Raw genomic sequence first — 10,865 nt, forward strand, 5'->3', positions numbered from 1 at the left:
ATATATATATATATATATATATAATGACATTTGCTCTTTTCTTAATGTAGAAAAGGTAAATACATTTAACTAGATAGTTACCAGAGCTGTGCAATGCGGGAAAATACTTACGTAAATTTTAGTTTGGTTGTTGACATTATGATAATACTTGTATTTTTAGTGATAAGGCTATTCTTATTGTAACACCCCGACCGCCAACCTCTCGATGGGCCCCATGTCCAATCCTAGTCCATGGGCCCACTTTTTTTAATGGACCTCATGTCCTCTTACTAGGTCCTTGAGCCCTTCCATATCTGACGGTCGGTTTGCTACGGCAGGGAGCTTCTAAAGATTTGTTTACTGTCTCTACAAATCACCACATGATCTTTTCCTGTGTATTGTCCTCACTCGCACATTTGCGATAATCACTTTTAGGAAGGTCACCCATCCTGAAACTACTCCAGCTCAAGCACGTTTAACTCTGGAGTTCTCTCAGGACCATTGACCGAAAAGATAAATGCACTTTGGTGACATAGATGGCCAAATCAATTCTTTTAAACCTCTCTGCATCTCTCTGAAACCAGGGTGTCACAATTCACCCCCACAAACAGACCGCAACATCCTCGTTGGGCACCAAAATTGTCACTCCGACGGTGTGAACCTACTCAACTCCACACTTGTCTGGGTTCGGCTCTGATACCACTTTTAACGCCCCGACCGTCAACCTCTCAGTGGCCCCATGTCCAATCCCATTCCATTGGCCTACCTTCCTTAATAAGTTGCATGTTTTCTCACTAGGCCCGTGAGCCTTTCCATATCAGACAGTATGTTTGCTACGTCTCGGAGGTTTTAAATATTTGTTTATCGTCCCAACAAATCACCACATGATCTTTTCCTGTGTTTTGTCTTCACTTGCACAAATCCGATAATTACTTCTCGAAAAGTCATTTATCATGAAACTATTGCAGCATAAGCACGCTTAATTCTGAAATTCTCTTAGGATCATTAACAGAAAAAATAAGTATATTAGATCAAATCAATTGTTTTAAACCTCTATAGAAGCGAGTGTCACAAAGACTATCTTTGTTGTATTTATCTTGTATTGATGAAATTTGACTTGTATTATTTCCAAAAAGATAGTGGAAGTTCGTCTAAAAAAAAAATGGGAACAAGTAGCGAATAATATACAAACAAGTATAAAATAATAAAGCTTTTTATTTTTTTTCTTTATGGCCAAAGATATAAATTGGTGTAGCAAAATCTTTTATTTGACACGCACAACAGAGAGAAAAAAAAAGAGTAATTAAAATTGGACATTGTGAATTTCTAGGGCACAAAATCCTTGAGCCTTTTAGGATTCATCGAAGTCATTACTCCATTGCCAAAGCTTCTAAGTTCTTCCCATGGCCGACGGCGATTCTTCTTCTCCGGCCACGGGGGATCTCAACTCTCAGAAACCGGAACCCACTACTCCGATTCCAATTCCCAATCCTTCACCAACTCCACCACCTCCGCCTCAACAACATCCGCCACAAGTCGCCGCTCTGGTTCAGCCTGTTCCACCTGGTCCGCCTTATGCTCCTCCGTCTCAGATTCCTGTCCCCACCAATCTCCCGCCGCCTCCACCATTCCGTCCCGGTATGCAATTCAATCCCGTTGGTAATTTGAGAATTTATTTCGTGGTATATCATATGGTGGTAATTTCCAATTTGTTCACAGATTGGGATAATGTGTAATATCATACATTAAGTTTTCTCAAAACATTAATTTTAGGGTTTCGAAATCTTAGCTTACATTTGTTTCCAGAAAAGATAGGATTATCGTCGTTTAAAATAATATATATTTACGCGGGAATCAACGGCAAAAAAAACCGTTTAAATTTTTTGGTTCGAATTTGGTAGAAAAGGAGTCTCAAATAAAATCATTTTATCTCTTTGTGTCCGGTTCCGATTTTGAACAAGTTGACAAATAAAAACATAAGTAACAAATACAATAGATTATTATACATTTAAATACATATATTTAATTAATTTTTTTCTAATATAAATTTTGATTTTTTTAAAAATAATATAATTTTGGTTAATTTAGTTTAGGTATGTAAAATTCAGATATGATACATGTTCAATCTTTCAGATTCTTATAAAATTTATTTAGATTTGAATTTGATAAACTCAATTTGATAAAATCGATTTTATTCAAATATGCATTAAGAGTATTTACCCTTTCGACATTAAGAAGTGAATCAATTTCATTAGATAGATATATCTTGACATGCGGGATGCGTCTTAGTTTTAGAGATCTCTTCTGGCAAGTTCTTTAAGTTCTTAGAAATTTTTTTCCTAATTTTATTCATTTTGGGTTTCCAATTTTTTGGACCGTTTGGTATCAAACTCTATTACAAATTTAAACATTTTCTTATAGTAACTAGATTAGGACCCGTGCTAGAGCACGGGTTGAAATTTATTTTATTTATATTGTAGTTTTTATATAAAATATAGTTTATGTGATTATTTTTAGAAATTGTTGTAGATAAAAGTTAGGACCCAGGTTGAAATTTAGGACCCGGGTTAAAAGTGATTGTTTTTAAAAATTGCTGTGGATAATATTAATTTTGAGATTTTGTTGCCTATCTATGGTTAATTAAATATTCTGTGGAGATTTTTTTTTTTTTTTTAGAATATCTTTTCTAAAAGAATCTGAAATCGAGATTTAACTAATGGTTACAACCCATATAACCTATAATCTATCAAATAATCAAATAATTAATCTTATAATCTATATTATATAGTCTACAAAAAAGGTTGTGTACTTCCGTTTTATTATATAGGGGATAGAAATCTACATCAAGATATATCTATGATTATTATGTTCAATGAAACTTTCCCTTAGCACAAACAACAACATCCATGGGACAATCTCACAACATCTAGGAAATGTGATTGTTTCCAATTACCAAAAATAGTATTCTTAATTGACTTCAGTTAGAACAAAATTTTCAGACCAAATAAAAGATAATTTATTTAAATCGTAATATTTACGTAGAATTTATGTCGACTGTCAGTTTATATCGATTACTTAATGAATAATTTTATTTCATCTTAATTCTCATAAAAACCTTATGTACTACGCAATGAATTCTGCAATCGTTACAATATTATTTTCTTGCAATATTCTAGTTTTTCACCGTCCAACATACATTTTGGATTGTATGACATGTTTGATCCACTATTGTTCTACTTGAATGGCTTGACTTGTCTGATTTACATCACGTGATTTGCCATTTAAAGCCTAAGTGTGTACAGGTTCAGTTTTTTAATTCATATATGTAAAGAAATTCTATGGATTAAGCACATTATCAATATCACTTTATTTATTAAAATAAAATTTCAGCCATAATATTTGTAAAATTTAGTAAATTACAATTTTTATACCATATTTATTATATTTAATATTTAAATTTTGTTCCACTTGTTCCACACTTCTTTTGCATATTATTTTTTCTCCGCTCCTCCCGCACTTTAGCTGTATTCTCCTTTCTCATTTGTTTGTTTTGGATCACATGATCTGTTGCCATGATTTAAAACTTTAGTTATAAACTTAACCATCTACTAATATATTTAGTTTTCTACAAGAAAAAAAACAATGAGTATGATGTATAACTAGACACAATAACATATATTTGTATAACACTTTTGGGATTATATAAATCATAGTGAAATTAACTTATCTATTATTAACATTATAATGAGAATTGACTTGCCATTATTTTTGTTATGAAACCCATACAAAATATCAATATTCAACCAACAAAATTAGTTGCCTATAAAGGCATTCTTTCTAACCTATAAGAAAAGGTTAGATGCCTATAAAGGCATGTGGCATGATGAGCTGTCATGCATACTATGGGCGATCCGTACCACGCCTCAGCGATCAACTAGCGAGACTCCATTCTCGTTAGTGTATGGAGTTGATGTTGTGGTCCCAGTCGAGATAGAAGTGCAAGGACTTTGCACAATCTTGAATCCAGCTCGAGTAGAGGAGAATAACTAGTTCCTTTTGGATACATTGGATTTGGTAGATGAACACCGAAGTCAGGCTCTGGCACGAATGCAAAATAACCAAAACGTTGTGGCTCGCTACTACAACTCTAAAGTTTGTGAACGGGAGTTAAACGTGGGCGACCTTGTACTCAGGAAGGTTCATGAGAATATTGCAGAAAAAATGCAGGCCAACTCGGGGTTAATTGGGAAGGTACTTAAACTCAGATGCCTAATTCACTGGGAATAGACTATGATGTTATGTCTTGATGGAAAATTAACATGCCAAAATATCTAGTTTTATCTAAACTAGCTAGAGATATTCTAGGTATGGAAGTAGCCATCATGAACCAGTCTGTGCAGTCGTCTGCAGCTGATGGTGTCGACCGACACCACAATAGTGTCGAATGACACCATGCCTGCAACCACAACCCAGTTGTCTCCTTCAGCCCTTCTTGGCCTCAAAACTCTAAACCTTTACAACTATCGATTCCCTAATTGATTAAACACATAAACCACACACTCACAGAGACAATAGCAATAGAAAACAACACATGGATTCTCCCAATCCATCTTACCTATTATAAATCCATATTAACAATCCCAATCCTCTAGATGAGCACAATAACATCTACTTACCTTGGATTAGGGACGAATCTGGGCAAGGAACAACACTACACAACCAATGGTGATTCCCTTCCCTCCTCCATGTCTCAACAAGACATCTCAGCCTCTTTTCTTCTCCTGTCCAACCCCCAAACCATCTCCTTTGTCCCTCATTCCAAGAGAGATAACCACAACTCTCACTTCTCCTTCAAGGGCAGGAAACGGCAGGGAGAGGAACCCCTAACACGAAGAGGACGTTCTCCTTTTATATGAGAGGCTTAGGGTTCCTCCAAACCACACTAAACCGCATAACATTTAGAGAACAAACCAGACGACCCGACCACTTGTGGTGACGAGCGACACTCACCACTGGTGTCGGTCAACACCCATATCTTAAATCCCAAATTTTGGTTCACGGGCATTACATATTACTAGATTTTCTAATTATTATTAGGGATTTTAAAGTTCAATATTAATAAAGGTTAAAGATTGTCGAAGCTATTGTAAGAAAAAACTACATGTATGGATGACAAATGTATAAGCTAGCAAATAAGAAAATTTGAGGTTTTGAGAAAGAGAATTTAATCATATTAATGTAGTTAATCTTTTAATAATATTTTACTAGATATACTTTTATTTAAAAAAATGTAAGGATTAAAAGAAGTGTTTGTAAATACAATTTAGCATAATGAAAAGGGAAATATATGATTGGTTTCATATAAAAGTTAGTAAATGTAGAAAAATACCATATGCATATCCATATAGTTTACTAAGTTTAGGGATTTATTTTAAAGAAAATTAATATTATTAAAAAAGTTTTAAAGCATTATTTTTGGCTAAGATATGTATATAAATATTATGAGCTTTAGTCTTCAAACTCCACAATAATTTCATTTCCTTAAAATCAGTTTTAGTTATATTTTCAAACAAGTGAGAATATTAGTTAAATAGATCCAAATATGTTGATTAAAATAACAAAAAAACTATTAAATACTGATGTTTCTAGAATGAGTTGTTTAAATTTATCCAAAAATAGTGTAAAAAAGTATTAAGAAAATGAAAACTACAATACCTCAAAATGGTATTGAGGTGGAAGTCCTTGATAATAATGTCATGTCGTATAAGGTTACCATATACGAATACCAAGGAATGTATTTTATGATGAATGATGGAAAAATATCGTAAAAGAAAAAGGTCTCAAATCAGATGATCTCATCGAGTTATATTGGGATGGTACCAAATTTATTTTGAATGTAGAGTGAGTTTTCTTTTCTAAATGATCTCTCATTAGTTTTTATTTTTTTAATAACTCTAGTTAACTAATTGTTTTGGTTGAATATTGGTATTTTTGATGGGTTTCATGTGTTTCATAACTAGAATAGTGGCAAGTCAATTTGCATTTTAATGTAAATAATATATAAGTTAATATCGTTGTACTTTATATTATCCTAAAGGTGATATACAAAAATATGATATTGTGGTGTAGTTATACATCATACTCATTGTTTTTATTTCTTGTAAAAAACTAGATATATTAGTAGATGGTTAGATTTATAACTAAAGCTTTAAATGGTGACTATAGATCATGCACTCCAAAAAAAACAGATGAGAAAGGAGAATGCAGCTCAAGTGCGGCAGGAGCGGAAAAAAAATAATATGTAAAAAAATTGTGGGATAAGCGGAACAAAAGTTAAATATTAAATAGAATAAATATGGCATAAATATTATAATTTACTAAATTTTACGAATATTTTATGGCTGAAATTTCATTTTAATGAATAATGTGGTATTGATAATGTATCTAATCCATAGAATTTCTTTACATATATGAATTAAGAATAATTGTGGAATAGATGGCAAATCAAGTGATACAAATCAGACGAGTCAAACCTTTCAAGTAGAACAATTGTGGATCAAACATGTCACACAATCCAAAATGTACGTTGAAAGGTTAAAAACCTAGAATATTGCAAGAAATCAATGGCGTAATGATTATAGAATTCAATTAAATTGTGTTGTACATAATGTTTTTATGGGAATTAAGATGACGTATAATTCTATGTTAAGTAATCGATATAAACTTTTGACTTATAGTCTTCGTAAATATCTATCTATACATTTTTGGAGTACAAATTTGTCTCCTTCTTTTTCACACCCGGGTCGGGTTTTTTTAAAAAATTTAAACCGATTCAATAAATCGGATCTTTCCTTTTCTTATCACACAGGTCGGGTTATTTTAAAACAATTTATCCGCTTGTAATAATCGGATCTTCCCTAAAATTTAGCTAATATACAATTTGCAACATACCTAAAATATGGAAAGTACACAAACAATTTGGTAAGTAGTTATACCTATATTAATCAGAATCGATCCATATATTTTAAGGGATGTTGTCTTAATTTTAAATCTGATCATGGATAAAAATTTAAGGAAATCTAAAAAAACAATAAATTAATTTAATTCTTAAAGAAAACAATTTCGGTCCTAAAATCTCGCCTAAATATGATGTTTCCTTATCTACATTCGATTTTTAGGTAAGATTTTAAAGATTTATTATTTGTATTAATTATTATTATTACTAAAATCTTAATTATTTAATCGAAACCTAAGAATTTAATCTAAAATAACTATATTCCCTTATCTAGAAAGATATTTGGGTTATGATTTAGCACATATATAGTAAATATTTATGTTCATACACTTCATATTTAATATTTCTTTCTCTTAATATTTATAAAACCAATTATATAAAAACAAATAAGTAATTGCGATAAGATTTTATTCCAATTTTGTTATAGTATCAAATATATTATGCTTGACACCAAGATTTTTTTTGACCTACTTTCGTCTACTATAAATACTCTATGGAATTGCATTTCTCATATCATCAAACACACAAATCTACTATTTCTTATATCGTGAATGCACCATTTTATTAAAAGCAAGAGACTATCAAGAAGATGACATATACCTAAAGAAGCTTGATTTAATTTGCAAGCTGATATGGTTGTTGGATTTAAATTTCTGTTTTAATATATATCTTTGCGTTTGAACGGCTTCTTTTTAATGGCTATCATTTAGTCAAGTTTTTATATAATTATTTTCCATGTCTATATATATTAATATATATTTTTGATGGAAAGAAAAATGTACATATCAAATATTTTGCAGTTGCTAATTCCTTTTTTGTGAATAGATTTTTTTTTTGTGTGTAGATTTTAGTTCTTGAATATTAATTTGTTTATTTTTGGTTTTTATCAATAACTGTTTTTTAAAACGTTTCTAAAGTTTTTTATTTTCATTTTTCCTTTACACTACATATGTTTTTATATAAAAAACACGACATGGGATTATATGAGGGGAAAATTTTGATACAAATATTAATAAAAATAAAACCTATCATTATAACTCAATACTACAATAAGGGTTAAATTTATTTTGTTAACATTACTAATATTAGATTATATCAAATCGTATTAGTTTAATTAAGAGTGTAAAACAAAAATTGTCTAGCGGTATAACGTAACATATATATTTATACAAAATCAATAAATATACTCATAATACAAAATCATAAATTTTTATACAGAAAAATTAATACAAAAATTGTCCCGTGGTGTACCACGGGGTAAATCCTAGTTACAATTTTAAAAAATTATATTTATTTGGCCAGAATTTTGTTGTTGTAAATGAAGCCAATTAAGAATGATCTCTTTGGTGTTTGGAAACGATCACATTTCCTAGATGTTGTGAGATTTTCTTACAGATGTTGTTGTTTGTGCTAACGAAAGGTTACATTGAACGTAATAATCATCAATATATCTTGATGTAGATTTCTACGATTATAAGAAAATGTTTCAATCTGTAATAGAGTTTAATACCAAATGGTCCAAAATTTTGGAAGCCCACAATGAATAGAATTAGGAAAAAAAAATTAAGAATCTAAAGAACTTGCCAAAGAGCTCTTTAAAACTAAGACACATCCAACCTATATATATATATATATATATATATAATGACATTTGCTCTTTTCTTAATGTAGAAAAGGTAAATACATTTAACTAGATAGTTACCAGAGCTGTGCAATGCGGGAAAATACTTACGTAAATTTTAGTTTGGTTGTTGACATTATGATAATACTTGTATTTTTAGTGATAAGGCTATTCTTATTGTAACACCCCGACCGCCAACCTCTCGATGGGCCCCATGTCCAATCCTAGTCCATGGGCCCACTTTTTTTAATGGACCTCATGTCCTCTTACTAGGTCCTTGAGCCCTTCCATATCTGACGGTCGGTTTGCTACGGCAGGGAGCTTCTAAAGATTTGTTTACTGTCTCTACAAATCACCACATGATCTTTTCCTGTGTATTGTCCTCACTCGCACATTTGCGATAATCACTTTTAGGAAGGTCACCCATCCTGAAACTACTCCAGCTCAAGCACGTTTAACTCTGGAGTTCTCTCAGGACCATTGACCGAAAAGATAAATGCACTTTGGTGACATAGATGGCCAAATCAATTCTTTTAAACCTCTCTGCATCTCTCTGAAACCAGGGTGTCACAATTCACCCCCACAAACAGACCGCAACATCCTCGTTGGGCACCAAAATTGTCACTCCGACGGTGTGAACCTACTCAACTCCACACTTGTCTGGGTTCGGTTCTGATACCACTTTTAACGCCCCGACCGTCAACCTCTCAGTGGCCCCATGTCCAATCCCATTCCATTGGCCTACCTTCCTTAATAAGTTGCATGTTTTCTCACTAGGCCCGTGAGCCTTTCCATATCAGACAGTATGTTTGCTACGTCTCGGAGGTTTTAAATATTTGTTTATCGTCCCAACAAATCACCACATGATCTTTTCCTGTGTTTTGTCTTCACTTGCACAAATCCGATAATTACTTCTCGAAAAGTCATTTATCATGAAACTATTGCAGCATAAGCACGCTTAATTCTGAAATTCTCTTAGGATCATTAACAGAAAAAATAAGTATATTAGATCAAATCAATTGTTTTAAACCTCTATAGAAGCGAGTGTCACAAAGACTATCTTTGTTGTATTTATCTTGTATTGATGAAATTTGACTTGTATTATTTCCAAAAAGATAGTGGAAGTTCGTCTAAAAAAAAAATGGGAACAAGTAGCGAATAATATACAAACAAGTATAAAATAATAAAGCTTTTTATTTTTTTTCTTTATGGCCAAAGATATAAATTGGTGTAGCAAAATCTTTTATTTGACACGCACAACAGAGAGAAAAAAAAAGAGTAATTAAAATTGGACATTGTGAATTTCTAGGGCACAAAATCCTTGAGCCTTTTAGGATTCATCGAAGTCATTACTCCATTGCCAAAGCTTCTAAGTTCTTCCCATGGCCGACGGCGATTCTTCTTCTCCGGCCACGGGGGATCTCAACTCTCAGAAACCAGAACCCACTACTCCGATTCCAATTCCCAATCCTTCACCAACTCCACCACCTCCGCCTCAACAACATCCGCCACAAGTCGCCGCTCTGGTTCAGCCTGTTCCACCTGGTCCGCCTTATGCTCCTCCGTCTCAGATTCCTGTCCCCACCAATCTCCCGCCGCCTCCACCATTCCGTCCCGGTATGCAATTCAATCCCGTTGCGAATTTTCAAAACCCTAGCTCTGGAGTTCCTCCTCCCGTTCCTGGATCCATGCCTCAGTATCAAGGGCAACCTCCGAACCAGGCTGGTATGAGACCTTTCCAGCCTATGGCTAATGGTTACCCAGGAATTCATGGTGTTGCTCCTCCTCCAGGTCCCATGCCTCCTCAGGGTGGGTTCTTCTATCCTTCTCTGCCTTTTTAATTTTCTTAAAGTTTTGATTTTTACACGCTCATGATGCACTTTAGGCTGTAGAATTTGTTTCCTTGGCATATTCTGCTTTCTGTGTATGTTGAATGTGATTCATAAACTAGTGATGTGGAACGGTACGTCAATGTGGTTAGATGAGATTAAAGGTTAGGAGTAGAAAGAAGTTTTATTGAAAAGAGGAAATTAGGGAGAAAACTAGAACAGGGACACCGATGACCGGGTGTTTTCTCATACAGTGTCTTGATTGAGTTCCGTGAGAATGGTTGCAAGGCATCAAATATTGGGTAGGGACTCTCACTACTACGACTCCCTCATTTTGGTATGCGCACATTCGCTTTTGTTCTTCTTATTATCTCCTTCATTTTTTGTTAGTTAGTGTAACTCCTATGAAGATAGCATTCTT

At 33.1% G+C, this 10,865-nt stretch overlaps 1 pseudogene; it reads left to right on the forward strand.

Moving 5' to 3' along the window:
- LOC109133105 overlaps positions 1,251–10,865 on the forward strand; it is a 21,903-nt pseudogene continuing 12,288 nt past the window's right edge.

Source organism: Camelina sativa, chromosome 5 (assembly GCF_000633955.1).
Source record: "Camelina sativa cultivar DH55 chromosome 5, Cs, whole genome shotgun sequence".
In the NCBI taxonomy this organism is placed as follows: domain Eukaryota; kingdom Viridiplantae; phylum Streptophyta; class Magnoliopsida; order Brassicales; family Brassicaceae; genus Camelina; species Camelina sativa.